Genomic DNA, 16,459 nt, shown 5'->3' with positions numbered 1-16,459 from the left:
ACCCGTATAAGTATTCACCTATCACCATCAGAGAAAGAAGATTACATTCAGTTGAAAGAGTATGAAGACATCTTTGCATGGTCTTATGATGATATGACCGGTCCGAGAACATCCATAGTGGCTCACAAGTTACCCACCGATCCCATGTGCCCACCAGTGAAATAGAAGCTCAGAAAATTCAAGCCAGATATGAGTTTGAAGATAAAAGAGGAAGTCACTAAGCAAATCAAATCCAAGGTTCTCAGAGTGGTGAATATTTAACCTGGTTAGCCAAAATTGTGCCGGTTCCGAAGAAGGACCGGAAGGTTAAAGTGTGTTTCGATTATCGGGATTTAAACAGAGCAAGTCCCAAAGATGATTTCCCGTTGCCCAAAATACACATACTGATCGACAACTGTGCCAAGCATGAGCTCCAACCTTTAGTGGAGTGCTTTACAGGATATCATCAAATCTGGATGGATGAAGAGGATGTGGAAAAGACAACCTTTATCATTCCATGGGGGATGTATTCATGAGAGCCACTTACATGAGAGCCATGACAACCATTTTCATGACATGATTCGCAAGGAAATAGAGGTGTATGTGGATGACGTCATCATCAAATCCAGAAGAAGCACAGATCATATAGCAGACTTGAGGTAATCGGCTTCGAAGGTATAATCTGAAACTGAATCCTGCAAAGTGTGCCTTCGGAGTCCCTGCTGGAAAATTGCTAGGTTTCATCGTCACTCGCCGAGGGACTGAATTAAACCCGTTAATGGTCAAAGCTATGCAAGACTTGCCACCTCCGAAGAGCAAGAAAGATGTGGTGAGTTTCTTAGGGCGTCTCAACTATATCAGTCATTTCGTAGCACAATCAACTGTGATCTGTGAACCGATTTTCAGAATGTTGAAGAAAGATGCTGCAACAAGCTGGACTGAACAATTCCAGAAGGGCTTTGACAAAATCAAGGAATATTTGTCCAAACCACCAGTCCTGGTCCCACCAGTACATGGGAGACCTCTGCTACTCTACCTATCTGTGCTAGATGGGGCTTTCGGCTGTGTCTTGGGACAACACGATGAGACGGGAAGAAAGGAGCAGGCCATATATTATCTGAGCAAGAAGTTCACACTGTACGAAGCACGGTATTCTTTTCTTGAACGCATCTGCTGTAGTTTAACATGGATAGCTCAAAAGTTGACGCATTACTTCTGTGCCTACACCACATATCTCATATCAAGAATGGATCCTCTAAAATACATTTTCTAGAAACCCATGCCTACGGGGAAGTTAGCAAAATGGAAGATACTACTGAGTGAGTTCGACATCATCTACGTAACTCAGAAGGCGATCAAAGGGCAAGCGTTGGCGGATCATCTTGTAGAAAATCCTATAGGTGGAGAATACGAACCACTGAAAATGTATTTTCCCGATGAAGAGGTATTGTTCGTAGGAGAAGATATCACCAAAACATATGGTGGTTGGAGAATGTTTTTTGATGGTGCTGCAAACTTCAAAGGAGTGGGTATTGGATCTGTCTTAGTATCAAAAACAGGTCAACACTATCTAGTATCCGCAAAGCGCAGATTCCCGTGTACCAACAACATGGCAGAATACGAGGCCTTCATCTTAGGACTCAGGTTAGCCATTGACATGAACGTTCAGGAACTGCTAGTAATTGGAGATTAAGACCTTTTGGTACGGAGAATGGGCTACAAGAATACCAAGATATTGCCATATTTTCACTATATGCAAGAGTTGATGAAGAGATTCACAAAGATAGAATTCAAACATGTTCCGAGGATTCAGAATGAGTTCCCTGATGCATTGGCTACTTTATCTTCCATGATACAACACCCAGAAAAGAATTTCATCGACCCTATCCCGGTAGGAATCCAAAGTCAGCCAGCTTATTGTGCTCATGTTGAAGAAGAAACCAATGGAAGTCCATGGTTCCACGACATCAAAGAATATCTAACAAAAGGGGAATACCCGGAGCACGCAAGTCATACTCAGAAACGCACACTTTGAATGTTATCCAATCATTTCTTCCAAAGTGGAGGAATTCTGTACAGAAGCACTCCGGATCTGGGGTTGTTACGGTGTGTCGACGCCAAGGAAGCATCCAAATTGCTCGAAGAGATACATGCCGGAACCTGCGGACAACACATGAATGGCTTTGTCTTAGCTAAGAAGATATTGAGAGCAAGATATTTTTGGATGACTATGGAAGCAGACTGCATCAGGTATGTCCAAAAGTGTCATCAATGCCAAGTACATGCTGATATGATACGAGTGCCACCCAATGAACTCAACGCAACAAGCGCACCCTAGTCTTTCTCCGCTTGGGGCATGGATGCCATCAGTCCAATCGAAAGCGCTGCTTCGAACGGGCATAGGTTGAAGCCGCATCGTACAAAGTTGTAACTAAGAAGGTCGTCGCAGACTTTGTTTGGGATTGCATTGTTTGCCGGTTCGAAGTACCAGAATCAATCATCACCGACAATACCGCCAATCTCAAATGTGATCTGATTAAGACCATGTATGAAACTTTCAAGATCAAACACAAGAATTCCACAGCATATAGGCTGCAAATGATTGGAGCCGTAAAAGTTGCCAACAAGAATATCAAGAAGATATTAAGGAAGGTGATAGGTAATAACAAACAATGGCACGAATAATTTGTCGTTCGCCTTACTTGGATATCGTACCACGGTTCACATATCAACCGGAGCAACTCCTTATTTGCTGGTCTATGGTACTGAAGCCGTCATTCCCCCCAAAGTAGAAATTCCTTCTTTGAGAATCATACAAGAGGCCGAACTTAGTAATGCAGAATGGATACAAAATTGTTATGAAGAACTGACTCTCATTGACGGAAAAAGAATGAATGCGGTGTGTCACGGTCAACTTTACCAGAACAGAATGTCTAGAGCTTTCAACAAAAGGATCAGGCCTAGATAATTCACACCGGGGCAGTTAGTGCTAAAGCGAATCTTTCCACATCAGGATGAAGCCAAAGGGAAGTTTTCACCCAACTGGCAAGTTCCTTACATGGTTCATCGAGTACAAACAGGAGGAGCACTCATACTTGCAGAAATGGACGGAGAAATTTGGCCAAAACCTATCAACTCAGACGCAGTCAAGAGATACTATGTTTAGGATTGTTTAAATTTCTTTATTTGATATAACTGAACTACGCTTGACCTGATTCCCGTTTAAGAGAGGATACACAGGCAGACCTGTGGGTTCGATCACATATTATTAAAATCTTCATTATGCCATGGTCAGAAACTGGGCAGAATTTTGAGGAGGACCCTCAAAATTCTGAAGCAAGTCTAGCCGATTTCGTTATACGCAGAACAGTCAAAGAATTGCTTTCAAACTGGGGCAGAATTTTGAGGAGGACCCTCAAAATTCTAAAGCAAGGAGGTCGCGATGTCTCTAAAATATGTCACAGTCACTAGTTCATCTAACTTACTTGATAGTGCATATTACTATGTTTAAAAGACAACTATATTTATCAAAGTGTATACGGTAAAAATCAGAGGGCTTGATTTTATGATCACTAGAGCGCCTCAGGGAGACGACCCCAGGGAGGCTCGAAGTCTAGATCGAAGCTCGCCCCCGAGGGTTTGTAATGATCGACCTCGAGGCAGTGCAAGCCAACGGCTGCGACACACCAGCGGGAAGTTCCCAAGGCACACGATCAAAACTGACAAAGCCTGCAAGGGAAACACTAGTCTGTACCAGACTAGTAAGTAGCTGTTCCAACTATGTATCTTTGTAATAATTACTCATGTGCTATCATGGGATTTCCCTCCTTATATAAAGGGGATCCCTATCATTTTTTAGGGGGGATCCAACACACAAGATACTTCATTCAGTACAAGAACATTCTTTCTGCTCTCCCACTCAAACATACTCTCTATTTGGCTCTATTGCTTGCATTTATTGTTTTATTTACATTTATTAAACCTCAGTAATTATTCTTCATTTATTGCTTGTTATTGGTCATAAAGAGCCGCAATCATAGCCCTAATAGTTGTTAATCCTCCATCGACCGCCCTTAGCCGGGCATCTGACTTGGCATCGAGGCCCCGCATGCGCTAGCTCGAGGCCCCGATTCTCAACCGTTTGGTTTGGTTTCTAAAGCCATCTTCAATCTTTTATCTTATTTTCTAGCCTCGTCACTTAGCATGTACTTCTTAACAACTAGCATAAAAATAGATCACATATTTTTAGAACCACTAAATCAAATCTAATTGTTATTACCATTTTCAAGGTAAACACTTTGGCGCCCACCGTGGGGGTAAAAATAATAGTGATTATTCTCTTGCTGGTTCACTACATAATGCAAGTTATCTTTCACACTTTTTCATATCCAAGATCTTTGATTTCAGGTCAAAATGTCTAACTCAGTAAACGCACACGGAAACAATGGTCTTGAGGACCATGGAGAAAATGGTGTAGCTGCTCCAAGTGTTGGTGTACCACCACGAAACTCTGAGGAAGCACAAGAACAAAATCCCGTGGACGCGGTATCGCGCGATGCTCAGCATGTCGAGACAAGCTCCCACACCAACAGGAGTATACACCAGGGAAACCAATAGGAGGCTCAAAAAACCCCAGCTCGGGAGGAACAAGGGGTTAGCCTTCATGCCATTTTCGAGATGTTACAAGCTTAACAGCTGGCAATTGCTCAGCTGCAAAGCCACCAGAAAACTCCCAGCACGGTAGCACCGGAAACGGCTCCCCAAGCCGAGTAGGTACCGAAAAGATCAAGTAACAACGGGTCGGCAGCCGACCCCGCCATTATAAAAATGCTCGAGGACCTCATAAAGAGGTTCGAATCGGGTGAGAAGAAGATAGAAGCCAACAACAAGAAGGTGGAGACCTACAATTCTAGGATCGATCAAATCCCGAGCGCACCCCCGATCCTGAAAGGTGTCGATTCCAAGAAGTTCATACAAAAGCCGTTCCCACAGTAAACGTCTCCAAAACCTATCACAAAGAAGTTCAGAATGCCCGACCTTCCGAAGTACAACGGGACCTCGGACCCCAACGAGCACGTCACTGCTTACACTTGTGCAGTAAAAGGAAACGGCCTGAAGGACGACGAGATCGAATCCGTCCTACTGAAGAAATTTAGAGAGACGCTCTCAAAGGGGGCAATGATGTGGTACCAAAACTTAGCCCCACACTCGATAGATTCGTTTGCCATGCTGGCAGATTCGTTCATATAGGCACATGCTGGTGCCATCAAGGTGGCTACAAGAAAATCCGACATCTTCAAAATCAAGCAAAGAGATAATGAGATACTGCGAGAATTTGTATCTCGCTTCCAAATGGAACGAATGGAACTACCGCCAGTCTCCGACGACTGGGCAGTGCAGGCCTTCACTCAAGGTTTGAACAAGCGGAGCTCGGTAGCTTCGAAGCAACTGAAGCAGAACTTAGTTGAATATCCCGCCGTGACCTGGTCGGACGTCCACAACCGATACCAATCAAAGATCAGGGTCAAAGACGACCAACTAGGAGCCCCCTCGGGCTCGGTATATCCTAGCAGGCTTCCAACGAAGGAGCCAAATCCAAACAAAGAAAGATGCCAACCATACACTAAAGATAGAAGAAACGCCCCGAGGCGCAACATACCCCGTAACAATCGAAGGCTGGATCGAGGTCAGAACCCTCGGGGACTTGTTAGAAGAGCTGGATTCGATAGGCACACAGGGCCGACGGAGGCACCCTGCCTGTCGGAATACAACTTCAACATCGACATATCAGACATCGTATCCGCCATCAGTAAAATCAGAAACACCAAGTGGCCAAGGCCTGTACAATCAGATCCTTCGCAAAGGAACCATAACTTAGTGTGTGAATTTCACAACACACATGATCACAAGACCGAGGATTGCCGACAACTCCAGGAAGAAGTAGCCCGACTACTTAGCAAAGGTCACCTTCGAGAATTCCTCAGCGACCGAGCCAAAAATCAGTTCCGGGAAAGAGAGGCGACGAAGAAGAGTGAAACAGGCGAACCACAACATGTCATCCACATGATCTTCGGAGGTATTGATGCTCCGCAAGAACCCATGGTCAGGAGAACAAAAATTTCCATCACAAGGAAAAAGCTAACTCGAGGTTACATACCTGAGGACGCCCTCACGTTTAGCGACGAAGACATCGAGGCTCTATCTCAGCTCTATGATGACGGATTGGTAATTTCTTTTCTTGTAAATACATTTCAAATTAAGCATGTACTTGTGGATCCAGGTAGCTCGGCCAACATCATCAGGTCGAGGGTGGTGGAGCAGCTCGGACTGCTCGACCAGATCGTGCCCGCCTCTCGAGTCCTCAACGGATTCAACATGGCAAGCGAAATAACTAAAGGAGAAATCACCCTCCCGGTCAACATGGCTGGCACAACCCAAAATGCCAAATTTCATGTCATCGAAGGAGATATAAGGTATAACGCCTTGCTCGGAAGGCCGTGGATACACTACATGAGGGCAGTACCGTCCACCCTCTATCAAATGATGAAGTTCCCGACAAAGGACGGGATAAAAACCATCTACGGAGAACAGCGTGCAGCAAAAGAGATGTTTGCGGTGCACGATGTGGCACCGGCACCAATACCTCCATCGTCCAAGGAGCCAAAGGATAAGCAAATGGTAAAATAGCAATAACAAGCTATACTTACGGTTACACCCGACTAAAAGAAATAACGGACCGTACCACATCCTCAAAGCAAACAATCGAAGCATATCAAGGCTCAAGGCATCGCCGGCACTAAGGTATGATCATCTCCCTTTTTCGTTCAGGTTTTTCTCTAACCATATATGCAGGCACTCGATCGATGCTGTCGAAGCGCTTTTCAACCTACAGGCCTTAGGTTTCGAAAGCATGCGTTGCACTCTTTTACTTCGATCGGGTTTTATCCCAAGAAGGGTTTTTACCGGCAAGGTTTTTAGTGAGGCAACATCTATATGCTGCCTAAGGAAGGCTCAACAAGTATTCAAGGCTTCTCTTCAATCAACCTCGAATACTGAGGGGCATCCCCCCGGAAGGTCACCTCCTCGGAGAAGCCAAGATGTGCTGAACGAGGCCTCGATAGGAAAATGATGTACCGGACCAAACGGTCGAACGAACCGTGTCCGTATTGAATAACCGAGCCCTAGACGGCGAAGACATGTATACTTGTACCAAGTAATCAAATAATACTTTCCCCTCCATCAAAGCATTTCGCGTTTCAAAGAAGCTCGCCATTTCTTACAAAAACGGCTCCAGGGCCATAAATATCCCTAACACTTGGGGACTGGCGTCAAAAACTCGAAGCTAAGCCCTCAATGAGGCAACGTTAAGATTGCAAAAACGGCTCCAGAAGCCAAAAAACGTCCCAAACACTCGGGGAATGGCGTCGTAAACTCAAGGCTACATGACCTCCGGGTCAGAAACTCCGAACTCGTAAGCCCTCAATGAGGCAATACCAAGTTTACAGGGAATGGCTCCCCAGCCAAGAAACTTTCGATGACTCGGGGACTGCCGCCAACTGCCACCCCCATCGATCTGTCAAAAACCCGAGGCTATAAGGCCCCATGCGGGCAACCTCGAACGCCTAAGACCTTCATAAGGCAATATAAAAACTATAAACCTCAAAGGCATGTAAAAATTCATAAGACCTTCATAAGGCAATATCAAATCTATAAGACCTTCATAAGGCAATATCAAATCTGTAAGACCTCAAGCAACGCATGAACCATACTTGTTCCAAGTAACCAAACCTGTAAGACCTCAGGCAAGGCATAAACTATACTTGTACCAAGTAACCAAAGCTATAAGACCTCAAAGGCACGTAAAATTTATAAGACCTTACAAAAGGCATAATCCCGATCATAAAATTAAGGCTATAGATCGAACTTATAAGACCCCTAAAAAGGCATACCCTCGATATAGACGCTGAAACTACTTCACTCGGGGACTGAAAGGCTCCGTCCAAACATAATGACTATGGTCACAAGGCTGTACTAGCCAAACTAACGCAACTCGGGGACGCTCGACCATCGATATAAAATCACAGGCCTTCAATTACTTCGAAAGAACTTCGAAAAGAACTGGTTAAAAGAGGCTACCTCTGACATAGGCAAATAGACTTCGACCATGTCAGCCCCAAAACTATAGTCTTCGAAATGCTCAGCCATCGAGGAAAACCTCCCGAGGTGCTCTATCATCGCCACATAACGACACAAAATCGAGGTTCTGCCGAACCGTCGAAGAGTCAGGCAAAACACCATTTCAAAAAGTCCTTAACGAGGGAAAAATAAAGCCTATATTAGAGGTCGCACCGACCCTAATGCGTAAGAGCCACTGTCGCCAGCCCACATAAAAGGTCGTACCGACCTAAAATTTAAGAGCCACTGCCGCCAGCTCATATAGAAGGTCGTACCAACCTAAAGCGTAAGAGCCACTTCCGCTAGCTCATATAAAAGGTCGTACTGACCTAAAGCGTAAGAGCCACTGCTGCCAGCTCATATAAAAGGTCGTACCGACCAAACGCGTAAGAACCTAAGGGCCAACCTTCTAATTCAAAAACTTAAGGGCCAATAAGCTTGAGTCAAAACCCGACTTGGAGACTGAACCCGAAATAATTAACTACATATGCCTAAGAACAAAAGCATCAGAGCTTAAATGTCGGCTTACACTAAAAGGTCGTCCCGACTAAACGCGTAAAAGCCTACGGGCCAGCTGAACGAAACCCGGGGCCGTGCAATAGACCTAAGGGTTCTTCTTCCAAAGACCAGTTCATCTGGCTAATGACTGACAAACATCGAAGCAAAGGGAAGTGCATGAACAATGAAGCTTCAAGGCTTCCTTTGGTACATATATGCAAAGAATACAAACACCATTTACAATATTCCCTGAAAGCACTATACACAGAATTTGAAAAGGAAGGCCTAATCTACGTCCCCCTCATGGACTACGGCCCATCGGCCTCTTTCTTGCTATCCTCGGCATCGGACATAAGGGACTTAGCGTCAGACTCATCCACCTTTGCCTGCTTTAGCTCTTCTGAGGTCAAAGCCCCTAGCATGAATCTCCTCGAGGATTTCCCATCGAGCTTTGCACCGGGCATACTACTTGCTTCTGCCCTTACGGTCAAGAGCCCTCCTCAGCTCAGCTCGAGCATCGGCAGCATCCTTCAGATAAATGGCCACTTTCTTATCGGCCTTAGTTCGACTTATTACGGCTTCGGCCCGGGCAGCCACAACTTAGGCCTTCACCTTCTGAAGCTCAGAATCGAGCCTTGTAATCATGTCCGCTCGGACCAAGTTGTTTTCACGAGCTACGGGAAGTTGAACTTCGAAAGCGGAAGCTTTGGACAAAGCGGCCTTTTCCGCCACAACCTAAGCATCCATCCGAGCCTTCAATTCATCGCACAGGCATTTTATTTGGACAATTTCACTCTCGAGGTGTTCCAGGCTCTCTGACTTCTTCTGCAACTGGAATAAACGAGAGATCGGCCTCTGGGATAGAAAAGGGAACATGCACCCCTTAGAACAAAATTTACCTGCTCTTCGAGGTAGCTTTCATAGTTCAGGCTTCGACTCGCTGCATACCGCAAGTGTGCCAACTCATTTTTCTTTTCATTGCAAAGGAGTCTAAGGGATTTCTCCCCATCCACGCTTTTTGCAGCCCGACCTCATGACGAAGTAGCTCAGATTTGAGCTTGTTTAAAGACTATGAAGGAAAAACTCAATAAAAGAATAAAAGTTGCAAAAACCAAGGAGTCAACACGGCCGGCCAAAACTCACCTCAGAGTAGAGCCGCTGAGCTTCCTCAAAAGTGGAGCGCACATCTACTAGTCTGGTTCCATCAACCCCAGTAAAACCACTCCCGGTCGGGACACGGTCGCTCGATACATGCGGCCCCTGGCCTCGAGCATCCCTCGAAGTACCTTCGACGGGAGGACAAGCCGGCGACAGAGAACCCTCGTTCCTCGCCTCGAGCGCTGCAGGCTTGGCTGATGCATCCTCATTAAGCCTCCGGGCTGGACTCATCCTGCTATAAGCATCATCATTTGCGAAGGCTCTTTTGGCTTATTATTATTATTCGGCCCCAAAGCTGATGGTTCTTCTCCCTCTCTGGGAAGGCACGATCTCACGTCAGAGAACCCGCCAATACCTACAAAGACGGAATTAATGCGCTTAAAAGGGGAATGTTTTCCAAAGAAAGAGCAAAATCGCATAGAACGTACCGTGGTGTTTTGCCTCCCACCTGCCCTTAGACAGATCTCGCTGCTTACGACCATCATAAGTCGAATGGATCGCCAACTTCCGAGCCCAATCCGTCATGTCGGGGACCTCGTAGGGCATCCATGAAATTGCTGCAGAAAGGGAATGAAAAATTCATTTACGGAGCCCGCCTCTGCCATGAGCAAACCAAGCAAAACAACAAAGACACAAGTGTACCACATACGTGCAAAATTCCATTCCTCGAGAAATGGCAGGAACTCCATCGGGATAATGCCAGTAGTCCGTACTCGGATGAATCGGCTCAACCATTCTCGGTCCCCATATTCTTCGTCATCAACGACGAAAGGCCTAGTGGATCAGCATCGCAGGGTTAGCAGGCCTCGATGGTGAAAAGGCCGGTACAACCTGATAAGATGACTGAGGGTAAAATCGAGACCTGCTCCCTCCGCAAAGAATCGCATCATCAGTATTATACGCAAAAACGACGGGTGAACCTGTGCCAAGGTAGCCCGATATTTTCGACAGAAATCGAGCACAACCCTATCGAGGGGGCCCAGCGTGAAGGGGTACGTGTACACATTCAGAAACCCCTCAGCACTGTCCGTAATGCTCTCTTCCTGGGAAGGTACCTGCAGTACTACTTTCTCCCCCCATCCACAATCTTTTCTCACTATCTCGAGATGCCCCTCTCCTATCCGAGAGGTAAGCTTCGAAGCATACTCCCAATAGCCCTGGGTATTGGGAGGTTTTCTTGTAAGAAAATTCCCCCTTGAAGCAAAATGTCCTAAAGGCGGCTCGCCTGACTCCGGCGACGCACCATCAACCAGGAAGGGATCAGAAGCGGAACTTCCTTCTCCTTGGCGAACGAATCCTGGCGCAGCAACCATAACTATGGAAAAATCAGAGAATTGGAGCGGAAATCTGAGCAAGGATTCCTAAGTTAAAGTAGTGAAGAACTTAACGTAGAGAGAAGAACTCTATGAAGAAGAATAAGATACTCAGGATAGCGGAATCCTCAAGGGAGAGAAGACAAACCTATATATAAAAGCAAGCAGTGACTGTCCGCCAGCCTCAAAGGCCAGTTAAAACTACTGGCTAAAGCCATTATCACTTTGGGAAGACGTACCAGCGCGATCACCTCAGTCATTTTATATAACCATGTCATACAATTTATGCGGTCGTATGGCATTTCGGGAATCAAAAACCCCCGCATCAACAAGCTTCGAGATGGTACCCGATCTCGAGGTTCTCTATCAAGAAGAAGATAGGCTCTAAGGAGCCATTAATATCGTGACAAGCCTCGAGATGGTACCCGATCTTGAGGTCCTCTGTCGTGAAGAAGATAGGCTCTGAGGAACCATTGATGTTATACAAGCCTCGAGATGGTACCCGATCTCGAGGATCTTTGTCAAAAAAGAAGGTAGGCTACAAGGAGCCATTGATATCACTACAAGCCTCGAGATGGTACCCGATCTCGAGGACCTCTGTCAAAAAGAAGAGAAGTTCTAAAAACCTACTCATATGGGCTTGACCTCAAGGTGGTACCCTACCTCGAGGATTTCTGCTATTATGAGTGCAGGCTGTTTACCCGATCATCCGGCCCCCGAGCTACCTGAGCCTGAGCCAAGTTTCACTCAAAAACTACTGATAAAACCTTAGGGATATTTCTCTCCTTCGGGTCCGGTTAAATGTCCTCTCGGTTACTTTAATCCAGGGGCTATCCGAACCCAGGCGAACCCTCGTCCGGGATCTATCTGCAATGTCTTAAGGTCATCTTTGCTCTAAGTTCAAGGCAAGTTTTTAGGTCGCCCGAGCTCGAGCAAACTCTCACTCGGGGACTCCTTTCAAAAGCCTAAAGGATATCTTTATTCTCGGACGTCCGAGCGAGTTTCCCCTCGAGGACTATTGACGGGGTCTGAAAGGCTAGGTTTCTTTCTATAAATTTGAAGCCCTATTTTCACTCGGGGGTCCCGACGGCCTGAGCTTGTATCTATCCAACTCGGGCTCAGGCCGAGCGGTGACAAAGCGCTCCACAGGATATCGTACTAATCAATCAGGAGCCGAAGAAATACCTACACCCGGGCCCGATATTTGGACCGATCGATAGTGTCATGCACTCAGATTCTTCACAAATGCGAATAAAGGAAAATCCAACATAAATCAGAGACAAATTGAAGAAACTTCTTTGCATTAATAAACGTTGATTACAAAAAGCCCACGAAGGGTCTTTACACAGAAACAAAGAAGCGAAAGTAACAAGCCAAAGTCTAATCTACTCTCGGGGATACATCCTCGGGAGAAATGCCTTTGAGAATCATTTCTTCGGGGCCCCACCTCGACCTTCCAAATGGCATCTTGAAGGATGAGGAAGAAGCAGAAAACGATGATGAAGAAGCAGAAAAAGATGAGGAAGTGGCAGGGTGAAAAATTTGGCGAGCGTGGGTCCCGCCAATGCCACTATTGTAAAGCCACTTCTTGAGACGTTGCCCCGGTGAGGGATGCAACAGTTAGTAGATGGCACCACCTCACTCCACGGAAAGCAAAGGGAGTGAAGCGCCGCACCGAGTAGTTAGGAGAGATGAGTAGAAGTTCATAGTCCGTATATCCTTTAATGCGAGGATAATTTGAGATTTCTCTCTCATTATTTCGGGCCAACAACAACAAAAACAACAACGAACCAGTGCAGTCCCAGTCAGTGGGGGAAAGCCTTGGGGAGGAGTCATGGCATAACTGATGAAAACACTGCCATATGACCTTGCGGCCACAGGCGTTAAACATGGGAATAAAATTGGATGAAGATGAAGAGAAGTAATGAACCGAAGATTGTTGAGGAATGACTGAATGAAGTTTTAGTTCAAGAAAGATTCATTTATAGAAGGGAGGAAGCGTAACCAACAGCGCAATCAATGCCTCTGGGAAATGTGCCGACGGCGCAATCAATGTCTTGGGGGAACGGATCGGCAGGCGCAATCAATGCCTGTTGGGAAACAAATCGGCGGCGATATTATCGCATTGAAAAAGTAAACTGACACTAAATCAAATGTTCCTCGGAAAGATATATCGATGGGACATCTTAGTTATCGGAGAAGCTGACATCATAAGCATGACATCATCGCAAGAGGCTCGAGGGGATCAGTGTCAAAATCGTTTCTTATCATTTTATTTTAAGAAACGCGGGGACTATCTGTATCCGATAAAAATTAGAGGGCTCAATTTTGTGATGACTAGAGCGCCTCAGGGAGACCACCCCCGGGAGGCTCGAAGTCTAGTGGAAGTTTGGGAAAATCCTACTGAGTAGTAGGTCGTGGTTTTTTCACCTTTTGAGCCAGGTGTTTTCCACGTAAAAATCTCTGTGTTCTTCAGTTTATGCATTTATTATTCCGCAAACTGCAATAGTTAGAACACCTAGAAGAACCAGGTTCTTCTAGAGCGAAAATTGGGTACCACACAAATCACCCCCCCCCCCCCCCTTCTTGTGTGGTATTGACGTTTAGAACATCATCTAGTTTTCAAAACGTTAAAGCATTTGCAATTTGGAGTTTTGTACAAAAAGTTATGGCCATTATACTAGAGACTATTTGGAAGAGCTGGGCATTTGTTCTTCACGATCGCAAAGCGTTTCCCACGATCGCGAAGGCAAATTTTGGGCTGAGAAATGTTGTGCTTCGCGATTGCGAAGCATTTTCCTTGATCGTGAAGAGTAAATACCTGGGCAGAAGCTATATTTCGAGGTTTCAGCCATTTTTAACATATTTGGAGCTATGGTTTGCTCTCAATTATGTTTTACTTCTGCGTATGTGCAATTCTGTAAAAGAGAACAAACTCGGTTATTTATTGAGTTAGTAATTAGAGTTTGATTGAGACTCTATTGCTTATCCTTAGACGATTTTGAGTCCTTGACCAATACAAACTCCAACCCTTATCCTAGATTAGGATTGTGTTCTCTCCTCATAAGGAGACTGTTCTCGTTATCCCAACTGCAATCTTTTCGATTTAGTTCAGAAGATATTGTTGCTTGATCTCTATGGTATATCTTCCTCACGTGCATCTCATATGCAATGGTTAATAAACACTGTGTTTCACCAGATGGACCAGGTCCATCACTGAGTTCATTTGTCAATCTTCAAAACTTCGACTGAACTTGGGCCAACAAATTCCCCCTTTTTGATGATGACAAACTCTGTGCTTTTACTGATCAGAGAACCTGCGGAACTCAGCTGAAATATCAACACTTAAAATATTAACTTATCATTAAGGGCCAAATTTAATTAGGTCATAAACATCATTGTTCAGTTAATAGAGTTTAAGCACAATATCTTCCCCCTTTTGGCATCATCGAAAAGTTGCAAAAATACTGTGAATCCCAGAATATTAATTAGTACTCATGGCCACTGGGGCAACTGCAAGTGAAAGCATGCCACGGCTGCGACACACCAGCGGGAAGTTCCCAAGGCACACGATCAAAACTGATAAAGCCTGTAAGGGAAACACTAGTCTGTACCAGACTAGTAAGTAGCTGTTCCAGCTATGTATCTTTGTAATAATTACTCATGTACTATGATGGGATTTCCCTCCTTATATAAAGGGGATCCATATCATTTTGTAGTGGGGATCCAAGACACAAGATACTTCATTCAATACAAGAACATTCTTTCTGCTCTCCAACTCAAACATACTCTCTATTTGGCTCTATTGCTTGCATTTATTGTTTTATTCACATTTATCACACCTCATTAATTGTTCTTCATTTATTGCTTGTTATTGGTCATAAAGAGCCGCAATCATAGCCCTAATAGTTGTTAGTCCTCCATCGACTGCCCTTAGCCGGGCATCTGACTTGGCATCGAGGCCCCGCATGCGCTAGCTCAAGGCCCCGATTCTCAACCATTTGGTTTGGTTTCTAAAGCCATCTTCAATCTTTTATCTTATTTTCTAGCCTCGTCAGTTAGCATCTACTGCTTAACGACTAGCATTAAAATAGATCACATATTTTTAGAACCACTAAATCAAATCTAATTGTAGTTAATCAAAAATCATCTTGACAAAAAATAACTATAAAGATCAGAATTAACATAAAGCAAGAGAAATGCACATTGTCATTGATAAGCAGTGCTTCTACATAACAGTCCAAAAAAAGAAGGAACAAAAACTACCAACCATGAACAAAAACAAAAGAAAGTCCCGAATCTGGGTCACTAGGGGGTTTTCTAGACTGGTTTAGAACAGGACAAGGAAACCTAAGGCTTTGAGGAGCTAGAGGATTGGGTTTGTAGCAGATTAAGCATGGTTTGGAGCATTCCTTCACACATTTCTTTTTCCTTTGCAAGTTCAGCTCTTAACCCATTCCTCTCTTCTTCCAGTTCAACAACTCGAGCTTGAAGCCTTGCAATCTCAGCATCCTTTGTCCCTACCTCCTGAACCAAAGCTCTGACCTTGCTATTTACTGGAGTCTTCACTGATGAACCAGGTTCAACAGGGCCTACACTGAGGATATAATCACAGGCCTGAAGAGTCTTGATGCCAAAATGCTCTTTGCTGGAAGCCATCTCCCATTTCTTCAAGGGAACGTTCAGCTTGTCCAGCACAGCTGTCAGAATAAACCCATAAGGGATGGCATGAGCCTTTGAACCATTGAGAACCCTGTCTAGCAGCTTAACAATGAAAGCAGGCCAGTTGATCTGCTTTCCTTCCACCAAGCACTGCATGAGGACCAGGTCCATGTAGTTTGTTGTGTGCCTCCTTTCCTGTCTAGGCAGCAGGCATTTGTTTACAAATTCAAAGAGCACTTTATGCTCTGGCCTCATCTCACTCTTTTGAACAGCCCTTGATTCAGGTACCTCCTCAGCATCTGTAGTGTCACAGAAGTTCCTAGTGATTAGAAGTTCAGTAGGCCGACCATCCAGGCAAGGCCACTTTTGCCTTGTGTAATCATCATAGCCCTCACTTGGGATGTCAAAATCCTGCCCAGCTCAGGTGCATCAAACTCCACCTTCACACCCTTCACTATACTAGTTACCAGCCCATTCTGCACAGTCCCATTAGCCATGAATTCAACAAGTTCTTTTCTGGCCAATCTTCCATCCATCTGAAGGACCATGTCCTTCCATCATTGTGCCTCCAGTGAAGTCAACAATCTTACCATGCCTGGCTCCTCCAGGTCTTTGAGCAATCTACCTTTCAGTAATTTTCGTTTGCCAAAATTGACTAAACATATCTTGTTCCT

This window comes from Nicotiana attenuata, chromosome 1 (assembly GCF_001879085.1).
Source record: "Nicotiana attenuata strain UT chromosome 1, NIATTr2, whole genome shotgun sequence".
In the NCBI taxonomy this organism is placed as follows: Eukaryota; Viridiplantae; Streptophyta; class Magnoliopsida; order Solanales; family Solanaceae; genus Nicotiana; species Nicotiana attenuata.
This window is presented reverse-complemented; position numbering follows the sequence as displayed.